At 38.8% G+C, this 23231-nt stretch overlaps 1 protein-coding gene across 2 annotated transcripts in view; it reads right to left on the reverse strand.

Moving 5' to 3' along the window:
* LOC126827271 (G-protein coupled receptor dmsr-1) overlaps positions 1–23231 on the reverse strand; it is an 87451-nt gene that overhangs the window by 26186 nt on the left and 38034 nt on the right. The window lies entirely within an intron of this gene.

Consider the following 23231-nt stretch of genomic DNA (forward strand, 5'->3'; position numbering starts at 1 on the left):
TGTTTTCGGTTCCGTTGAGCCTCTTCGGGCCATATTAAGAGAGAGGGGGGAGAGGGAGAGAGAGGGGAAGAGGGAGGGAGAGAGAGAGGATTCAAAACTGCACCAGATACAAAATAAATGGCACCAAGTAAAGGTGGCTAATGTTTTCGGTCCCCTTGAGCCTCTTCGGGCCATATTAAGAGAAAGAGAGAGAGAGAGGTGTCTTTATTTTATGATCAGTAGTGGAATACCGCGTTTTATCAGTGAAATAAAAGTGTTATTCCACTGGCTAGCAGTAGTCCATGTTGTTTTTACCTAAAATGATTGTAAAATCATAAAATAAATTTGTCGTTTTGTCGTGAATAACTTATTTTATTTCATCTCTAAGCAAGAAAACGTTTATAAATATAAGTTTTCTTGCTTCTCGATGAAACATAATATGTTATTCACTCTAAAACGACAAATATCCTCTATATATTTCTATCAGTATCGTCTTCACGATGAAACATTTTTTGTTAATAAAGATTATTCAACACCGTGCTGATAAAACTAGGAAACATAAACGCCCGTGCATTACGATCCAAAAGTTAATTATTTAAATGGACAGTATTGTATTGCGATTAGGCTTACTGACTCAGACAAAAGTTCACCTTGAGTCAATCTGGGCTTAGCTAAGCTCTGATTCATTGCCAAAAAGCTTTAACGGACATGTCCAGAATTATCTCATGAAATGCGAAACAAATAATAATCATGTAAATGAGATAAGTATGGATGCACAAATCCCTAAATTCTTCTTTTAATATCCGTTATATGTAGAAAAGCTTGTGATTTCCTTGTTGAATTACAAATTGTCAGACTCTTAGAAGGTTGTAAGCACGTAATTGCCGTGGAATCGAGGCCTTGTCTGTGAGTAAAGAGATCTAAAGGGCACCTGATATTAATGCCTATATATACCTATCTGGAATAAATGGCTAGTAATATACAAATTACTACAATTAATGTTATTTGATCCACAAATTATAACTTTCATAGTATTCCTATAACATTTCAGCACTAAGTGTCTCATTACCTTGTAATTGTCCTATGACTGGAATATTTTATTCCTCATGGACGAAAATTTTAAAATCAATATATATATTATTAATACAAATTACTATAATTATGGTTATTCGATACACAAATCATAATATATTTTGAATTACGGACCTTTTGGTTAGTGAGTTGTTTGCCTAACATATGGCACCCGGCAACTTGTGGCTAGTGAGCCGGTGCCTAACGCATGGTACCAACATGACTCCCGCAACCTCATGGCTAGTGCGCCGGCGCCTAACGCATGGCGTCAACATGTCTCCCGGCAACTCCTGGCTAGTGAGTGGAATGCCTAACACATGGCACCAACATGGCTCCCAGTATATCCTAGCTAGTGAGCCAGCGCCTAACACATGGCGCCAAGATGACTCCCGCCACCTTCTGGCTAGTGAGCCGGCGCCTAACGCATGGCGCCTACATGGTTCCTGACCAGCGAGCCAGTGCCTAACACACGGTGCCACCTTGCCTTCCGTGAAGTCTTATTAAGACGACTATTCCCGAAATGACCTTACTTGTGTCGAGTGGACGTTAAACCCCATTTCTCTCTTAATTAAGACGACCGCGGTGATTGTGGAGGTATGTGTTCCAGTAAATTTTAGTATTTCTAGCCAACTATGAGTTAAAGATAGGGTCTAGTATACAGTGTGGTGGGTGGTCCAGTGGTCTAAAGTGGTCTGGAGCCGTGTTCAATTCTCCATAACCCATGCAAAACGGATAAATGTCTAGTTATGTAGTTTTGCGCCGGCGAATATGCATGTATTCGTTGCGAACATCAATTCTATCCAAATATTGCATGGCAAATACCGAACCGTTAGTGCAATTCTAAGGCATCCATGCAAATCAGAATCTAGTTATTTGGCCCCGGCGAGTAGGTGTGTGTTTATAAATGCTCAACTACCATGTTAAATGGTCGTGCTGTACCCGGCATCCGTGTATGACTCTACCGATTCCCAATGAACATCGTAGGTTGCTGTTAGTTAATTTCATGAGCTCTGTCCCAGCGGAGCAATATTTTATCATTCAGCTTATTGATGGAATTTAATAGATCGTTTAAAATGCCATGACTGTTTTTAGAATTTGAAACAGTTTCTACTTGTTTTATTCAGATAATAGATTGGTTGTTTTTTTAAATTTGTAACAAGCGTTTTCCATTTATCTTATTCAGAATTTAATGCGCCCGAAGATCACAAGGGACGACTTAAAGGGACCCTATATAATTTTTATCATCAATAATTAATATTAATAAAAAAAAAATATGAATAATACTCTTTTCAAATTAACCTTAAAAACAATTATTGCGAGAGAGAGAGAGAGAGAGAGAGGGGGGGGGAGATTGGGGTTAACGTCCACTCGACACAAACTAGGTCATTTCGGGACTAACACACCGTTCAATTTATTTCAATAATTCGCTTGTGCGTAGGGGGTCTTTAGCAGTAGGGGGAAACCGGGGGACCCGGAGAAAACCCACGAGGTTGGACAGGCGACCCTACTCCTTGTCGCGTTACTACTTCTTCTTTTGTCTTTTTCGGTTACCACCAGATTTTCACAATTAAAGGTCGGATGCATTGCTTCTCTCCATCATTTTTAATTCAGAGGCCAGATACACACAGAGCTAGTGCCTCTTTAAGGTACACAGATGAAGACTCACGAAGATTCCCGATACACGAAATTCCTGGATCATGGTGATTCTAGGTGTACCGGTATCAGGAATGTGTCTGCACCAAAAATAGTTAATTCAGATGCCAGATCTCCAAAGAGCTAGTGCCTCTTTAAGGTTACTTTTGTTCCTGGTACACAGTTGAAGACTCGCGAAGATTCCCGGTACACGAAAATTCCTGGATCACGGTGATTCTTGGTGTATCGGTATCAGGAACGTGTCTGCACCAAAAATCGTCTTGTTCCCAGAATCTTCTTGAGCACACTAACACTACGAATCCTCGGACCTGACGAATAAACGAACATGACCATGGCTATTCCTGGTAAACGATGATTCCCGGTGAACGAAAATCATTAAAGGTTCGTGATACGTACACAAAGATACATCAAGTTTGCTGGAAGACGACGATTCCTAGTACAAGAAGAGAACAGTTCCAATACCTTATCTTCTCTGACCTCTTTCAAACATTTATCTGGAGGAGGAAACAACACTCTTGGTGATTGCGTTTTACACCTAATAAGTCATGTCAATAGAAAATAGATCCCAACATAATGAAAATGATTTTTTAACGCTGCCGATAAGGCTGGTAATAATTATTTCAGTGAGAAACTTCAATAGGGGTGTTTAACTTGATGTATTATTTGACAGGTTGAACAATGAGTGGAGTATATATATGGTAAACGGGCCATTATCAGTGAGATGTTTAGCTTTCAAGTAATGTAAGCCTTGCAAATCAATCTCTAGTATTAGAAACCGCATTATCAGGGGAGAGTAGAATATGAAATGCTCTAATGGTTTTGTTTGAACAAATAGCGTATTGTAGATAGCCTGCTGGTGATTTATAAGTCGACAGCACGAACACCGTCACTGCCAGAACATCGAATGCCTTTTAAGATAGTGAGCGTACGTAGATAGCTCTATCACCAAGAAACATATTATCCTTGCTTGATACATCTGTCTGATAAAATGAAACAGATTTCATAAACTGTGAAAAAACAGTATAATCGGTGTGGAAAGTAGAATATCTATTTACAGTGAAACTATAACCGGTTTAACATCCATGCATGCATGACGTTTATACAAGATTAAAAACTATTTTTGATGCCTTCAATGAATTCTGATGTGTCATCAGTTAATACTAAAATGAAATACTGTACAGGAAATACTAAATATATTGATACATTTACAAAGTGATCTCTTATAAATGGTCGTTTATTTCCGTTGAGTCTATATTCATAACATGTTTTTAAAACTACTTTAATAATAAAGTTATTAGGGTTTTTTCCTCTATTGAACGATTGAATCCAAATTTGTTAGAATACTTTAATAATATATTTTCTAAAGTACTTTATTTCTATTAAACGAGTCTAAATTCATAACATTTTTTTAAAACTACTTTAATAATAAAATTATTATGGTTTTTTTTTCTGTTGAACGACTGGAATCTAAATTTATATTATTGGTTAGAATACTTCAATAATATTTTTATTATTATTATTATTATTATTATTATTAACTGATTTGAATCTAAATTTATATTATTTATTAAAATACTTTTATAATACAGTTATTTATTGGGGTCATTACAATTCAGCACCTTACTTCTCCCGTCATAAGTCAAAACCTAGTAACTCACTTTTTTATCAAAATTGACTTAGGACCAAATTTGTAGTTACTAGGGTATGTGCTTCCTGTTGTTGTACTAGATATTCCAATCTTTTCATTTTGTAAGCAGTTACACCCATGAAACAACCTAGCAACGTTCTTCATTTGCCTAGTATGCCACAGAAAAACTAGTAACTCAATAGTCAAATCAATGGATAAGCTGGAGTTTAATATTCATTCATTACGTTTTCCCTTGTGTTCTCAAAATAAGAAAAACGTGAGTTACTAAGTGTTGCCTTTTGACGGGAGACTTGATGGTGATGTAAATATTCCAGTCACAGGTCAAATTTTGCTGTAAAAAAATACGGTTAGTCAGCCAGCACCCTAGTCACTGTGCCACCGTAGCTCAACAAAAAATATAATTGTAAATGCAATTGCCTATGTTAACTTCTAATACCAAACGGTGTTTCTTTTTTATTAATTAAAGAGACACTATAGAAGATAAGATAAAGGGCTGGCAGTTATCGCTACAATAGTTAAATATAAGAGATAATGTAAAGAGAATATTTTGAACATTTCAGTTAAATTACTTCACTCTGAGCCAAGGTATCGGCGATTTAATTATAGGGTAGTCTCGATTGTCATTAATACCGTTGTTACGATAATAAACGAAGTCTCGATTATCCCGTTTACGGTAACCGCATCCACCACAAAACGTATTTGAATCCAATAAATATCGCAGGCTAGCGATGACATCGAGAGTTGATTATGGTCTTGGTAAATTAACTAATGTCTAATTAATAGTTTATGTTACAGTTCAGGCCTAAAGAAAGTCCTGCAATAAGCAGATATACCTCTTGCATAATGTATGTTAAAGGTAAGAACGTCCAACTAAATCAATCCTTGGCTGGAGGCCGCATGTGGAACGATTGAAAAATCATGTTCTAAAAATACAGGAAGAAGCTTAATATTAATAATAATAATAATAATGACTTTATTTAAGAAGGGTTGAAGATTAGGCTATAATAGCCTTTGTAACATCCTGCCCTTCATAGAAAATATACTACAAAAGATATAGACTGATGCATTAAATAACACACCACAATAATTTACAATAGAAGAAAATATATACAAATCACTTAAAAGATTAATTTTAAGTATATATGCAAGTTTATAAAACAGAAAGTTTGAATAAATAGATATTTATCATGTATGTACATGCTTATAATATGGAGATATACAGAATACATGTACAAATACGTGTAATAAGAAATACGGGCGGGGGGGGGGGGCTTTTTTAGGATAATATATTTGGAGTAGATTTATGGTAAAGGAGAAGTTTTTCCTGAAAAGATTCAAGTTATTTAAAGTTTTTAAAGAAGGCGGCTCTCCTAGATCTTGTCTGTGGTATCACATTTGTGTAACTTTTTTTTTGGGGAGGGGGGGGAAACAATAATTGGTTCCATAATCTCGGTAATTTTGTACTTCGGACGGTGCTAATAAAAAAACCAAAATGGAGTACGGTCGAGATTTGGGCAATAATTGAAAATATCGTCTGACCGACAAAAAATTCTGAATATGTTTTCACAACAATATTCCAATATCGCAGCTTTCTCATTCATTGTACTTCTTTTCTTTTTTCGTTTTTTTTTTGTTGTGGTTTCTTTTTTCTGTGTTAAAAAAAAAACTGTACATAGCTACTTCCTTATTTATTGTTGTACCGAATTTTATTTCATTTTTTTTTATTTTTTCATTTCATTTTTTTTTCTATGTTGAACTGTTACACGATTTCCCATTAATCTCCAGCTCTTCTCCCTTTATCACAAATTGTTGACTGGATAGATAGCGACTACTTTACATTTATCACAAGTTGTTGCCTGGATAGATAGTGACTACTATACATTTAATATAGAATGTAGACATTTGAATGGGAAACAGGTGGATATAAAACCCTGTAAATTTTGATAAATGAGGAGAATACGTCAGATGTAATACAGTGATATATAGGTAGAACACTGATATAATAATATGTTGTTCTTAGTGGTAGTAAATGAAGGAAGACCGCACTACACACAAACTATACACTTTACCATCATATATCAGAGAAAGAGAGAGAGAAATGAAATGAAATGAATTGGGGTTTAACGTCCTACTGTTCTGCTCGTAAACTGGGCTAATGAAGACGAGCATACGCCATACAGTGTGCTATGAGGGAAATTTTGCCCGGGCAGCGGCGCTACGACTTACTCTTATATCGAATTCCAACTGCCAATGGATCTTTTACGTGCACGCCAATATGTACACGGGACCTCGGTTTTTCGTCCCATTCGAACGACTAGACAGCTGTCCTTGTCAGGCCCTCCGCCCTGCATCACTGACAAGTGGAAACGACGCCGGAAAATCTGGATGAACTTTCTCGGCCAATGCAGGGATCGAACACCCGACCTCCAGGCAGGGAGAGAGAGAGAGAGAGAGAGAGAGAGAGAGAGTTTAACGTACACTCGACACAAACTAGGTCATTTTGGGACTAACACATGGTTCAGTTTTATTTCAATAATTCGCTTGCGCTGTTGGGTACCATGTAGTTTATAATTCGCCAAAATATCCAAAGATCCAGGCTACAATTGGGTCAGTCTGGTTAAAACACAGATCCTATTTCGTTTCGTTCTTTTATAGTTCAAAATTTCGTTTTACTTGACTGTTCTACACTAGGATCTGGAAGAGTTGTTATATAACCTGCGTTCTGGATGGCGTGAGGGATTAGCCAATGAAACCATCAGTGCAGACGATGTCTTGCCGTGTGATGCACGGAACAGTGGGTAAACCACTAGAAACGTCAACGCTGATTGATTAATCAGTGTCTGACTTCATAGGGTCAAAAGCTGTTCGTATGACCTCTGAGGCAACATTTTACTACAGCCGGTCAGATCTTCGTGTAATGTAGGCCATCGGAAGTATAAAAATAAACGAAACGAAATATAGATCTTTATTTTAATCAAATTGCAATTGGGTGCCTCTACAACAGTTATTACTGCTTCTTTATGAACTCTAAAAATAACCGCTTTGTCCCATTGCTTACAAAGACTACTCGTTTCATAATTTTGAACATTTTATTAGATTATATGAAAGAAGGAAATAGACAAATCGATGGTTCGACATTAAATTTTCTCAAGTGACGCCGTGGCCGTAAGCAATCTGATATTTCACTTTTATTCGTATCTCGTCTATGTCAAATATTAAATATTATATCAATATTTAATAACGCCGGGTAACTTTTTTCCTGAGTTTTTATTGATATAATTGCAACACATCCTTGAAGCGAACACAACATAATAGACCACAGAAATTTGCAATTATTCACCTAAAAATTGCACCAAAAAATATTGCGATGTCTGTCTAATTTCTCGACAGATCCTGTAAGCGAACACACCTTAATATACCACAGTAATTTGTTATTATTCACCTAAAAATTGCACAAAAAAACATTGCGAGGTCTGTCCAATTTCTCGAGAGATCCTGTAAGCGAAAACACCATAATAGACCACAGCAATTTGCCATTATTCACCTAAAAATTGCCCCAGAAAGATAGCGATGTCTGTCCAATTTCTCGACAGATTTCCAGGCTCTCTATGACATTAATGAATCAATAGAAAACAACAGGGGCATGACACACATATTGATAAAAACATCCCCAGAGAAAACGGGGAATATTTAAATAATCTACTGTAGAGTATTGTAACAGTCAATGAGAGAGAGAGAGAGGAGAGGAGAGAGAGAGAGAGAGATATTCCTGGAAGTAAAATGGGGTTTGACGTCCTACCATTCTGCATCAAGCGGGATAATAAAGAAATACAGACGCCATGCAGGGGGGTTGGATGGCTGAATGGTTAGCGTGCGCGCGCTGTATCATAAAGTCTGTCATTCAGTCGACTGGCGTGGTTTCGAATCCCCGGTTGTACGTGACAAGGAGTAGGGTCGCCTGTCCAACCTCGTGGGTTTTCTCCGGGTCCTCCGGTTTCCTCCCACTGCTAAAGACCCCTACGCGCAAGCGAATTATTGAAATAAAATTAAACCATATGTTAGTCCCGAAATGACCTAGTTTGTGTCGAGTGGACGTTAAACCCTATTTCTCTCTCTCTCTCTAGACGCCATGCAGAGTGCTATATGGGATGGGACATTTCGCCCACTATTCATGGATTTCCAACTATTAAGAGTTCTTTTACGAGAGAGAGAGAGAGAGGGAGAGGGAGGAATAGAGATGGGGTTTAACGTCCACCCGACACAAACTAGGTCAATTCGGGACTAACATATGGTTTAATTTTATTTCAATAATTCGCTTGCGCGTAGGAGTCTTTAGCAGTGAGAGGAAAACGGAGGACCCGGAGAAAACCCACGAGGTTGAACAGGCGACCCTACTCCTTGTCACGTACAACCGGGGAATCGAAAACACGCCAGTTGACTTTATGACCTTATGACACAACGCACACATGCTAACCATTCGGCCATCCAACCCCCCATGAATGCAAGAAACAACTTTTCCTATCTTTCGGAGCATTTTATCAAATACTATTTTTTTATGGTCTTATTTACGACTCGGATGTTCGTTTCAAACAAGACCGATTTAAACCAGAAAATATTTGACAGTTTAACTATTGATTACTTTGTTGATGTCTCAAATTTCTGTGAAAAAAACCCGACAAATTCTTTTGATATTTAATGCAGTAGTCATTCATCGGACATGGCGTATTTTAAAGCTATTTCGGGAACATAATTTTTTTCTTCAAGATGATTAACTCAAATGTCATCTAGCAAACCTTGGTTCTTTTGTATGACAAGTAAAGATACATTATGGGAGATTAGATAAAGAGCTGGCAGTTCTCACTATAATAGTTAAAAACTAGATAATGTAAAGGGAATTTGCTGAAAATTTCAGTCAAATTGATCCACTGTGAACCGAGATTTTAGCGATTGATCATCATTACTAAAGTCGCTAAGATAAAAAAAAAACATTCTCGATTACCTATTTCATGATTAAATCATAGACAACAAATCCGAGCCTAGTTCAATAAACATCACATGCTACCGATGACATCGAGAGTTAATTAATGTCTAATTAATAATGTAGATAACATTTCAGGCCTACAGAAAGACCTGCAATTGACAGATTTAGCTCTTGCATTATGTCTGTTTAAGATATAAAATAAAAGCTAAACGAACATGTCACATTTGCCTAGTTATTCAAAATCTAGGGGACCTCTGAACAAGGTTTTTAATATTTATGAAACAATAATTCGCCACGGTGCCTCAGTGAGTCAGGCGTTGGCTCCTAACCAGGAGGTCAAGTGTTCGATCCCTGCGTTGGCCGGGAAAGTTTATCGAGATTTTCCGGCGTGGTTCCACCTTGTCAGTGGTGCAGGACAACGTATAATTGTTCGGATGGGACGTGGACTTGGGGGGGGGGGGGGCGGTCACGGTGGCTAAGACGCTGGCTCGCCAGCCAGGAGGTCGCGTGGTCGATCTTGCAGTCGGGACTTGCCGACGTAGTGCAGGACAGAGGGCCTGAAAAGGACAGCTGTCTAGTCGTTCAGCTGGGACAACACCGTACATTGTATGCCTGTCTTCATTAGCCCAGTCGGAGCAGAACAGTAGGACGTTAAACCCCATTCCATTTCATTTCGGATGGTACGAAAACCGAGGTCCCCTGCCGCTGTCCGGGCACAATGTCCTCCATAGCACACTGTATGACGTATGCCCGTCTCCATTAGCCAAGTCGGAGCAGTATAACAAAACGTTAAACCCTCAATTCATTTCCATTACCATTAATATAAAACAAAAAGAAACTAAGTAACATTACAAATAGAATCTGTATTTGAAGCTATTTTATGGTAAATGGACTGGTAATGGTGATATTGACATTTAGAATTGAATTTATAAATCGGCTTACAAATCTAAAGATGACTTAATAGGTACTTTTCAGATGATTATGTATATTTTGTAGATTTCGCAATCTGTTGCTAATTTTAAGTGGGTCGTACTTAAAAATACATTATGGGAGATTAGATAAAGAGCTGGTAGTTCTCACTATAATAGTTAAAAACTAGATGATGTAAAGGGAATTTGCTGAAAATTTCAGTCAAATTGAACCACTCTGAACCGAGATTTTAGTGATTGAATTTTCGGCGTAGGCTCGATCGATCATTACTAAAGTCGGTACGATATAAACATAGTCTTGATTATCCATTTCGTGATTAAATTATGAATGAAAGTCGAGCAGCAAATGGGATCCTAATCCAGTAAATATTGCAATCTAGCGTTGACATCGAGAGTTGACTATGGTCTGGATAAGTTAATTAATGTCTAATCAATAATTTAGATAACATTTCAGGCCTAAAGAAAGATCTGCAATAGTCAGATTTAGCTCTTGGATAATGTATGTTTAACCAATACTGCTGTCAATCCAAATGAATTGAAAACTATCCGCCATAAATTTTCATGCCTACATTTTTTTTAATATTGAAATGAACTGGAATTGGATTGAAAAATATCCGCAATTGACTTTCATAAAAAGAGCTGTTAATAAGGTTTAAAAATTCACGATTGTTAGTGAAATTGTTGTTTTGCATAAAACAAGCTGAGATACCGGGCTGAATAATTTCCATTGTTCTTTCTAACATCAATAATAAAGCATTAATCATTAATAGTCAAAACCGGTATTCGATATTGCACCAAATACAAAATAAATAGCCCCATATATAAAATCTATACATCTATATAAAAGAGACTTTTTTTTTCGGTTTCCAGAATAACGATTTTAACCGCTACTCTGTGTGTGTTTTGTTAGTCTGTTCGTTTCTTTTATCCTGGGGGGTGGGGGGAATATCGACGTCACAAGGATAGGGTTGCCTGTCCAACCGCGAGGGGGATGGGGGGGGGGGTTCTCGTACTGCAATCGATTTATTGAAATAAATTTAAACCATATGTGTTAGTTTCATAATCCTTCTCCCTCCCCCCATCTCCCTCCCTCTCTCTCTCTCCCTCTCTCTCTCCCCCCCTCTCTCTCTCTCCCCCCTCTCTCTCTCCCTCTCTCTCTCTCTCTCTTAAAAGAAAGAACTCTTTATAGTGTAGATACAACTTTCCAATCCATATTCCACAGGGCATTTTTTGCTTGTCTTTTTATTTTGCGACTGTTTCCACCACAGGCTGTGAATGCCAGTCTCTTTCTGTTATGTTTCGTCCATATTTACGATGTTATGAGGCATTAAACCCTAATTACTGCGCCAGGGGAGAATTAATAGATATACTGTAGGGGTGAATTCCAAGTAACTATACTCGTCTCAGAATTACAAATTGGCCACCGTTTTCGGCATTCTTGAGACCACTTAATATGGAAAAAATATTCCGTTCATGTTTTTATTTATCTTGGGATAATGACGTCAATTTATTTTATAGATATGAAAGTGTTATTGTCTAGACGGTTCCTGTGTTTATCGCTGATTTCGTTTTATTTTGAAGCTCGGTTCACCGATTGGAACACGACAATTAACGGATGGATTTTGAACGACGGGTCCCCGTCCAGATAACAGACGGAATGATGAACTGTGTCTTGTCCACGGTTATTTTAATAAAATTTAGTCTGTTGTCAACTTCTAAACATATTGTCGTCATGGCGGGGCAGAACAGTAAGACGTTAAAGTCCATTTCATTTCATTTCACCGTCCCCTTCCCTTTTTCAGATATCCTACATTCACCATAGGTCAATAGAGTATCGGAGGGCCCGACAAGGACAGCTGTCTAGTCGTTTGGATGGGACGAAAAAATGAGGTCCCGTGTACATATTGGCGTGCACGTAAAAGATCCCTTGGCAGTTGGAATTCGATATAAGAGTAGGACGTAGCGCCGCTGCCCGGGAAAAATTTCCCTCATAGCACACTGTATGGCGTATGCCCGTCTTCATTAGCCCAGTTTAGGAGCAGAACAGTAGGACATTAAACCCCGTTTCATTTCATTAGAGTATATTATTGTACTGTATCAATATCCACAGACCTCATCGATAAATCGATTTTAACTTCTTTTTTTTTATTAAGTCGATTCCATTTATACGAGAAGTAACTGAATATGTTATTATCACTATATGAGCCTGTAATTACAGTTCGACGTATTTTCAATTAATAATTTAAAGTCCCAAATGTCACCACCAGAATTGAAAGATTTTCAACTCGCGTAGTTTTCTGTTCTGTATTTCCGAGTATGCTTTTTTTCTTATTCCAAATTCGTCTGAACGCAGACCATAACTATATTTCACTGAAATAGAAGAAATATTTCCATGGCGATGGAGATTAAGACAGCTAATTAGCTACTTGCAATTCTACTTCCTGCATTCCCGCTGTCTGATTCCAGGATCTCGAATGGGTTTTGCTTTGTTGGAATTTTTTTCTTTATCTTTTTCTGAATTTAGAATGTAATTATTTTCAAACGAGGAACTAGGCCGCGAGCACCACACTTCGTCGTGCTATTCTTCTTAGTGATGATCCAACCTCGTGTGTTTTCTCCGGGTTCGCCGGTTTCCTCCCACTGCTAAAGACCCTTACGTGCAAGCGAATTATTGAAATAAAATTAAACCATATGTTAGTCCCGAAATGACCTAGTCTGTGTCGAGTGGACGTTAAACCCCATTTCTCTCTCTATCTCTCTTAGTGACGACGCTATTTGAAAATAATTACCGACGTCTCCGCTAATGCATTACGATCGCCATGAAACTTGGCAGGCTTTTTTTCGTGGACAATTGCTCATCGATGACTAGAAACATGACGGGCTTTTTATCTTTGACAATTGATCATCGACTGGCTGACTTCGATTTTTAATATATCGCCGTGCGTGGTTCCTGGTCCACAGTAGGCTTATACTTGTTAAAATACTCCCCATTGATACATGTCGGCATATTAATTGATTATCTTATTTCGCGGTGTCTTTGATATGCGCTACCCCGGAAGTCCCGTGTTCGATCCCGTCATGGACCAACCTTGTCAGCAGTACAGGGCGGGGGGTCAGGCAAGGGGTAACGTATGATCTCTCGGATGGGACGGAAAGGCGAAGTCTCATTGCGTTGGCGTGCTCGTTAAAGAACCACTGATCGTTGGAAGTCGTTATAAGAGTAGGCCGTTGTGCCGCTGTCCAGACAAAATTTTCCTCAAAGCACATATCTGGCCATATTAATTATCTTATTCGGCGATTTCTTTGTTATGGCGTGTTCTATACCGGCCTGCTTCCCCCATGTCAGTCGGAGTGGAATTGAAGGAGGTTTACCAGCATTTCATTTCATTTACAAGCTTAATTAAAGTAGAATAACGTATGCTTTCCCAACGCTTCATGCGTTACATGTTTTCCTCGTCGGGGGTCACATTGGCTAAGTGGGTAAGACGCTGGCTCGCTAGCCTGGAGGTCGGGTGTTCGATCCCTGCATTGACCGAGAAAGTTCATCCAGATTTTTCCAGCGTCGTTCCCCCTTGTCAGTGATGCAGGACGGAGGGCCTGACAAGGACAGCTGTCTAGTCGTTCGGATGGGACGAAAAACCTAGGTCCCGTGTACACATTGGCGCGCACGTAATTTGGAATTTGATATAAGAGTAGGCCATAGTGCCGCTGTCCGGGCATAATTTCCCTCATAGCACACTGTATGACGTATGCCCTTCTTCATTATCCCAGTTCGGAACAGAACAGTAGGACGTTAAACCCGATTTCAATTCATTTCGTTTTCCTCGTCCTACCTGCTGCATCATCATTAAATAAAGCTATTTAACACACATTAATTATGAATTGTCTGCGATATCAACTCGGTGGAAGCGGACATTAAATAAAGCCATTTCACACACACTAATTATGAAACTAAGAGAATCATGCTCCGATAAGGAAAGTAAAACAGATAAACAGCTTAATTAATGATTTTGTTGCTGTTAATGATTCTAAAGATATTTTAATAACAAGCATTACTGTGGGCATAAAGGATTTGTCTTGTTTAGTATTCTTATTATTAATCTAAATTAAAGAGAGAGAAATGGAGTTTAACGTCCACTCGACACAAACTAGGTCAATACGGTGGCTCGGCGAGTAAGACACTACGGTGGCTCGGTGAATAAGACGCTGCGGTGAATCGGTGAGTAAGACGCCACAGTGGCTCGGTGAGTAAGACGCTGCGGTGACTCGGTGAGTAAGACGCTACGGTGGCTCGGCGAGTAAGACGCTACGGTGGCTCGGTGAGTAAGACGCTGTGGTGACTCGCTGAGTAAGACCCTGGCTAAACAACAAGAAAGTCTGTGATACGATCCCCGTGTTGAACGAGAAAGTTCCTCTGGATTTTCAGTGTGATAGCCTGACATTACAAGAAACATAGCCTAGTCCTTCGTGTGGGATAGAAATCCGAGGATCCGTGTACACGTTGGTATGGACGCCAAATAACCTTGGCCATTTTGATTCGATTAAGGGTATGCTTAAAAGCCGACGAAATGTCTCACGCAGAAATATACATGTCGTTTATTTTATTATTAGGTGCAGAAACCAAGGACGTTAAACCCCATTTCATATCATTAACATTTATTCGATTTGTCAGGACCCGGGAGAGAGAGAGAGAGGGGGAGAGAGAGAGAGTAAGAGAGAGAGAGAGGGGGAGAGAGAGAGAGAGAGAGAGAGAGGAGAGAGAGGAGAGAGAGAGGAGAGAGGGGGAGAAATGGGGTTTAACGTCCACTCGACACAAACTAGGTCATTTCGGGACTAACACATGGTTCAATTTTATTTCAATAATTCGCTTGCGCGTAGGGGTCTTTAGCAGTGGGAGGAAACCGGTCTAAATTAAAGATACATTATGGTGGGCCAAAATCCATTATGAACATACATGTGACTTTTTAAATCTCCAGGAGTAGGAAAGGATTTATGCGGCTTGTCCTGGAAAAAGGTGTAAAAGTTGACACAGGTGTAAAATAAGATTAGGATAATCCATAGATTGATTTAATTTTTCATTTTAATAAATTGAACAACAAATTTACAAGATTTTTGAATATAAAATATCTTTTACATGTACTTGGTATAGATAAAATACCTATACAATTTGAATTTTAAATTTCCAAAATGATGGAACGTAAGAAACTTTAACATTTCTAACAATATTAAAGATACATTATGGGAGATTAGATAAAGTGCTGGCAGTTCTTACTATAATAGTTAAAAGCTAGATAATGTAAAGGGAATTTGCTGAAAATTTCAGTCAAATTGATCAACTCTGAACCGAGAATTTAGCGATTGAATTTTCGGCCTAGCCTCGATTATCATTACTAAAGTCGATACGATAAAAAAACATAGTCTCAATTATCCATTTTTTGATTTAATCAGAAGCAGCAAATCGGATCCTAATCCAGTAAATATCGCAGGCTAGCGATGCCATCTACAGTTGATTATGGCCTGAATAAGTTAATTAATATCTAATTAATAATTTAGATAACATTTCAGGCCTAAAGAAGGGCCTGTAATGGGCAGATTTAACTCTTGCATAATGTATGTTCAATTATGGTTCTAACGTCCGTTATATAATTCAATTTACTACTTCCGGTATTCACACCAAAGGTGTGCGCTTAAATTGTCATCCGGTGTCTCATTTCTCTGTTCCCAGGTGACTTCTGATAAAAATCTCTATCATCGCAGGTAACTAAATCGGACCAACCAAACAAAATTTTGGTTAAAATTCTGTATACGTGGTTTTCGGTGGGACCCTGTTTATGTGGAGCCTCGCACCCGATGCAATTTTGGGGAGAAAATGACCTGTCACTTATTCACCAGTTAAAATACGCTCTATGTCCCGGTAATAAAGAGGGATCACGTGGCTAAGTGGGTAAGACGCTGGCTCGCTAGTCTGGAGGTCGGGTGTTCGATCCCTGCATTGGCCGAGAAAGTTCATCCAGATTTTCCGACGTGCTTCCCCCTTGTCAGTGATGCAGGACGGAGGGCCTGACAAGGACAGCTGTCTAGTCCTTCGGATGAGACGAAAAACCGAGGTCCCGTGTATACATTAGAATGCACGTAAAAGATCGCTTGGCAGTTAGAATTCGATATAAGAGTAGGCGATAGTGTCGCTGCCCGTGCAAAATTTCCCCCATAGCACACTATATGGCGCATGCCCGTCTTCATTAGCCCAGCATAGGAGCAGAACAGTGGGACGTTAAACCCCATTTCATTTCATTTCGGTAATAAAGAGGCGAAAACATACTGAGTTTGGATATGACCATGTTCCCAATCGGATTAAAATACAGATCTATATTTCGTTTCGTTTTTTTTTTTAATACTTTCGATAGCCTACACTACCTGAAGATCTGACCGGTTGTAGTGGAAAGTCGCGTCAGGGGTCGTACGAGCGACTTTTGACCCTATGACGTCAGACATTTGTTTAATTAACCAAACGATGTTGATGTTTCTAATGGGTTACCCACAGTTCCGTGCACCTCACACCGAATACACGCCGTAATTTGAAACATATGTTAGTCTGAAAATGGATTAGTTTGGGTCGATTGGACGATATACTCTCTCTCTCTCTCTCTCTCTCTCTCTCTCTGGGGGTTTGGATGGCCGAATGGTTAGCACGTGCTCGCTGTATCATACGGTCTGTCATTGAGTCAACTGGCGGGGTTTCGATTCCCCGGTTGTAGGTGACAAACAGAAGGGTCGTCTGTCCAAACTCGTGGATTTAGTCTGGGTTCCTCCCACTGCTAAACAAACAACCTACGCACAAACGAATTATTGAAATAAATCTCTCTCTCTCTCTCTCTCCCTCTCTCTCTCTATCTCTCTTAAACACTGTATCAACGACCTTACTGTTTACAGTTATCCATTTAGATTGTTGATTTAACCTGCTATTGACCGAACTGGCAGGGCTGCTAATTTATCATGCGTGCATCATAGTTCGGTGGTTTCATTAAAAGCCAGGAAATATCACATGCTTCCTGGGTCCATTTCAAAGCCTTGTGAGTAGCCTATTGTGAATTAATATACGGAGTATATGCGTTAGGCATGAACAATTTGTCTAGACGTGAAGCTATGAACTCGTATAAAAGTAAAAATATATATATATATATATATTTCACGCTCAATGTAAAATGATATGTGGACAACAACCTATATCGATCTACATGTATACATACTCTGGGTAGTTTGATATTAAATAGAACGGTATATAATTAACACTAAAATCTGACACGCATTTGTTAGTTATCGGTGGGCCACTCAAATGAAAACTGATATCAGGCATTGTCGGCCTTGTGCACGACAAATGTGACTTGTTAGCGCTGCCTGGGGCAATATTTCAGAGTGATATCGACAAGTGTAGAAAGAAATGAAATAAAATGAAATGAAATGAAATAACATGGAGGTTTAACGTCCTACTGTTCTGCTCCTAAACTGGGCTTATGAAGACGGGCGGGCTAATGTAGAAGAGGTATAGTGTCATAGTGCAGTTATTGTGGTTATATTGTAGGGGGCAGTTGGGGTTAAGTGTAGACAGGGGACAATGAGGGTATTGTTGCAAAAAGGGGACAGTTTGGTTTAAAATTTAGGTGATAATGTAGAAAGGAGGCAGTTAGGGTTCAAATGAAGAAAGGGGACAATTAGGGTAATATTACAGAAAGGGGACAGTTAGGTGTAATATGTAGATAAGGGACAATTAAGGTAATACTGTAGAAAAGGGTCAGTTAGGTTTAAATTGTGACAATTGGGGTAATAATGTAGAAAGAAGACAATTAGGATAATATTGTAAAAAGTGGTCGGGTAGGTTTAAAATGTAGATAGGGGACAATTAAGTCAATATTGTAGAAAGGGGACAGTTAGGGTTTGATCCCTGTGTGTCTTTGGATTATCCAGCTGGGGTTCCCCTTGTCCTTGGTGTGGGAAGGGAGGTTGGAATAGAAAGGTGTCTAGTACGTCGGATGTTACGCTATGCATGGCCATTATACCGGTCCGTGCAGACACGTAATAGTAAGTGGAGAGGGATTGCACAAGACAAACCTACGGACACGACACTATATACAGACACGTAACAAACGCACATATATCAGATCAACTGAATGGATCCGGGGGCCTAGTCGTTAAACTCATTCTTTTGCATTCGCCTAATCTCTTGTTTGGGGGGTTGGGTGGCTGAATGGTTAGCACATGCGCGCTGTATCACAAAGTCTGTCATTAAGTTAACTGACGGGGTTTCGATTTCCCGGTTGTACGTGATAAGGAGTAGGGTCGCCTGTCCAACCTCTTGGGTTTTCTCCGGGTCCTCCGGTTTCCTCCCACTGCTAAAGACCCCTACGCGCAAGCGAATTATGGGAATATAATTGAACCATATGTTAGTCCAGAAATGACCTAGTTTGTGTCGAGTGGACGTTAAACCTCATTTCTCTCTCTCTCATCTCTTGTTTAACAACGACGCGATGTCATTTGAAGAGTCCCGGGGAAGAACGATCGAAGTCACGTTTTCAACGGACCTCAGTTAATGGCGCCATCTGGTAGCAAATTGTATAAGCTTTCTGTGGAACAACCAATTTCGGGTAAAACTATCTGAGTCACATCGAACCAAGGCTCTTCTGAAATGGCCTCCCGGACAAATACGTCCATCGTACCCTTTATTTGACCTTAATTTGGTCTGGGTGGATCAATTTGACTGAAATCTTCAGCATATTCCCTTTACATTATCTAGTTTTTAACTATTATAGTGAGAACTGCCAACTCTTTATCTAATCTCCCATAATGAATCTTTAATAAAGGATAGATCTCCTCTTGCTAATGTTGTCCTTTCTAGTGATTAACAATATTAATCAAAAGGGTAATTATCAGGCTTTATGGATATATGATCTATAATTAATCCGAGATAAATGGTGACCCCTCTAACCCCCATCTTCTTCATCATAAAACCTCATCAAAAGCAGGTGTAATTTCACAGCGTGTCATCCGACTGATGATTTATGTACTGTTAGTCTTGGCAGTAGTGGTATCGGTTGTCCAGAGAGAGAGAGAGAGAGGGAGAGGGGGAGAGAGAGAGAGCGAGAGAGAGAGAGAGAGAGATGAAATGAAATGGCGTTTACCGTCCTGCTGATCTTCTATACTGTACCATGTGTGTGCGAGAGAGAGAGAGAGAGCGAGAGAGAGAGAGAGAGAGAGAGAGAGAGATTAAATGAAATGGCGTTTAAGGTCCTACTGATCTTTTACTGTGATAAGCGGAATGATTTGCCCGGACAGTGGTTCTGCGGCTTACACTTCTATCCAATTCCAGCTCCCAATGGTTATTATGCGTGCAAGCCAGTGCGTACATTGGAACTCGGGTTTGCGTCCAATCCGAACAACTATATATACATTGTCAATTGTCAGGACATCTGCCCGGTAACCACGCTGAAAAAATATCCATTTTTTATGTGGCCGAAGTCCTTAGTTTAACACCTGTTTTTCTGTGTTAATCGATGACTTTTTTGGAGAACATGTGTTAAAAGTGTGAATTATTTCTTCAAATTACGTGTTTTATGTATTTCTATGGAATATTCAGTATTAAACAGGAAATTTCCGTCAAATTTAGGGATAAAATGTTTTATTCCCTTCTATAATGGACTTAATTCTGTTATTTTACGGAATAAACGTTGGAATGACCAGGAATTTCCGTGAAATTTAGGGATAAAATGTTTTATTCCCTTCTATATAATGGACTTAATTCTCTTATTTTACGGAATAAACGTTGGAATGACCAGGAATTTCCGTGAAATTTAGGGATAAAATGTTTTATTCCATTCTATAATGAACTTAATTCTGCTATTTTCCGGGGTAAACTGTGGAATGACTAGGCATTTACAGATTATTTCTGTTTGCAAATGTAACGATAAGTAATCGTCGTACTTATATAATCATTCCTGATAATTATCATGTTATAATATTCATTTCAATTTATTAACCATAATATGAAGAGTCATATTTTGTAAATTATGGTATATTACATTTCATGTATATCTAATTTCCATTATTTATAAGATCTATAAAGTGTATCGTTATTCGTCATACGTTAATCAGATTGTAAGTATTTTTATAAATGTATAAAAATATGTTTTAACGCTCTGTATGTTTGCCTACAATATCACCTTAGGTGGAAGTGGACGTAAAACCCCCAGAAACCAACCACATCTGTATGTATAGGTTATACTATCTGGTAATCAAGTACGCTTAAATCCAGAGAGTTTAACCGATTGGCTAGTATAAGCCGGTTTGCCTCTACTACGGCAAGCCTACATCTGAAAGCTTCTAACCGGTCAAATCACAGACGAGTAGCGGTTTATGATACCTTGCGCTCGTCTCCCTCGATTGGGATATTCCGTATTCTTATATTAGCGGCAAAAGGTTGTGTATAAAGAAGCGGGCGTTAAATAAAGCTATTTCACACGCGCGTATAGAGTCAATGGTTAATTCAGTGAAATTTTTATCACTTTCATGCTCAGGAAACAAAAATTACCAGGATTTTTTTTTCTGTATTTATTGAAAATGGTATTTCTGTTAATTGAAGGAATTTCTGTAACTCACAGGAAAAACAAATACGGATAAAATTTTCCTGGTATTTTTTGTTTCCGGAATTTTTAACGTTTTTTCACGGATTTATTTGTTACAGTTACCACTGACACAGGAGAATCGCGCCGAAAAATCCCGATGAATTTACACGGTCAACATCGGGGTCGAACATGGAACCTCCAGGCTAGCAAGACAACGTGTCATTCACTGAGTCATTATATTACCTTGTTGAAATAAAAACGTATTGTATGTTAGTCACAAAATAACCTAGTTTGAGTTGGGTGCAAGATGAATTAAACGAAAACGAAATGAAATGAAATAGGGTTTTTAAACGTCCTACTGTTTTGCTCCTATACTGGGCTAATGAAGACGGGCATACGCCATACAGAGTGCTATGAGAGAATTTTGCCCGCACAGAGGCACTACGGCCTACTCTTATATCGAATTCCATATGCCATACAGTGTGCTATGAGGGAAATTTTGTCCGGGCACTATCGCCTACTCTTATATCGAATTCCAACTGCCGAGGGATCTTTTACGTGCATTCCAATGTATACACGGGACCCCATTTTTTCGTCTCATCCGAAGGACTAGACAGCTGTTCTTGCCAGGCCCTCCGTTTTGCACCACTGACAAGGGGAAACCACGTTAAACGAAAACACGTGAGATCCTAACCTATTCTTTAAAGAGAGAGAGAGAGAGGGGGGGCAACGTTCACTGGACCCTAATCCTTGTCACGTACAAGCGAGGAATCGAAACTCGAAACCTCGCAACGCTACTTGGTTCAATGACAGACCTTCTGATCCAACGCGCATGCATGCGGTAACCATTTTCCCCCCGCCTCCTCCAGCCTTCTATTCTTCTAAGGCATAGATCGTTCATTTATATCTGAAAAGTTCAAAATACTACTATTTTGTACGTGTGTACTTAAAAGATTGAGTTATTATTACTTTTTTGTCTAGGACACATAAATATGACGGTGTTTAAGTTCAAACTATGCAACCGTGTTCGATTTCAATGGGGTTTTTTTTCTATTGCAAAATTGTTTTAATAAAGAGAGAGGGTGAGAGAGAAAGAAATGGGGTTTAACGTCCACTCGACACAAACTAGGTCATTTCGGGACTAACATATGGTTTAATTTTATTTCAATAATTCGCTTGCGCGTAGGGGTCTTTATAGCAGTGGGAGGAAACCGGAGGACGCGGAGAAAACCCACGAGGTTGGACAGGCGACCCTACTCCTTGTCACGTACAACCGGGGATTCGAAAGGTAATATATTTCTCATTAACGGCTGACTTGTTAATTACAGGGTTTATTAACCCGGGAATTAACACTCAGTATTACCCGTGCTAATATAAATCTCATATACAATTGGTGATAGCTCTGTCTTCATTAGCCCAGAGAGAGAGATAATTCGGGAATTAAGTGCTGTTCTGGAATGGTTATTTGTATATGGATTGGGTTGGGTTTTTTTATTAAATTCATGAAATTTTTATAAAGCTATAGCCTAAAGTATGAAGATACAACAATTATTTTTTCTTGAGAGAGAGAGAGAGAGAAATGGGGTTTAACGTCCACTCGACACAAACTAGATCATGTCGGGACAAACATATGGTTCAATTTTCTTTCAATTATTCGCAGTAGGAGGAAACCGGAGGGCCCGGGGAAACCCCTGAGGTTGTACAGGAGACCTTACTCCTTGTCACGTACGACCGTGAAATCGAAACCACGCCAGTTGACTCAATGACAGGCCTTATGATACAGCGCGCACGTGCTTCTTTTTTCTTGTAAAACATTCAGCCATCCAACCCCTTCATTAGCCCAACCGGAGAAGAACAGTGGGACATTAAACCCCATTTCAATTCATTTCTTTAGTGATAGCTACAAAAAATTTTAACGAATCTTAATATCCTTATACCAACTTCCCATCAATTCAAGAAAATATAATTGTTGTATTTTATACCTTGGGTTATAGCTATATCAAAATTTCATGAATTTAATAAAGAAAAAAAAAACATATACATATAACCATTCAAGAAAAGCACTAAATTCCTGAATCTTTAATTCGAAAGACGAGTGACGCTTGACAAGATAATCTTTTTAAATATTTTACTCTAGCGTATTCTAAATTTTGATCTGGCAATAGGCCAGCTAAATATAAGATATCTGTTTAAAATTTTTACATACTTTATGTTACTACTATTCATCTTGTAAGCCTTTCTACACAGACAAGCTAGTCAGAAAATTTATGGCCCGACAAGCTGGCATGAAAAGATAATTAGTTAATTTATTTCCAAAACGGCACCCCAATAGAATGATGCTTGTATATTTTCAAATT

The sequence above is a fragment of the Patella vulgata genome, chromosome 7 (genome assembly GCF_932274485.2).
Source record: "Patella vulgata chromosome 7, xgPatVulg1.2, whole genome shotgun sequence".
NCBI classification, from domain to species: domain Eukaryota; kingdom Metazoa; phylum Mollusca; class Gastropoda; family Patellidae; genus Patella; species Patella vulgata.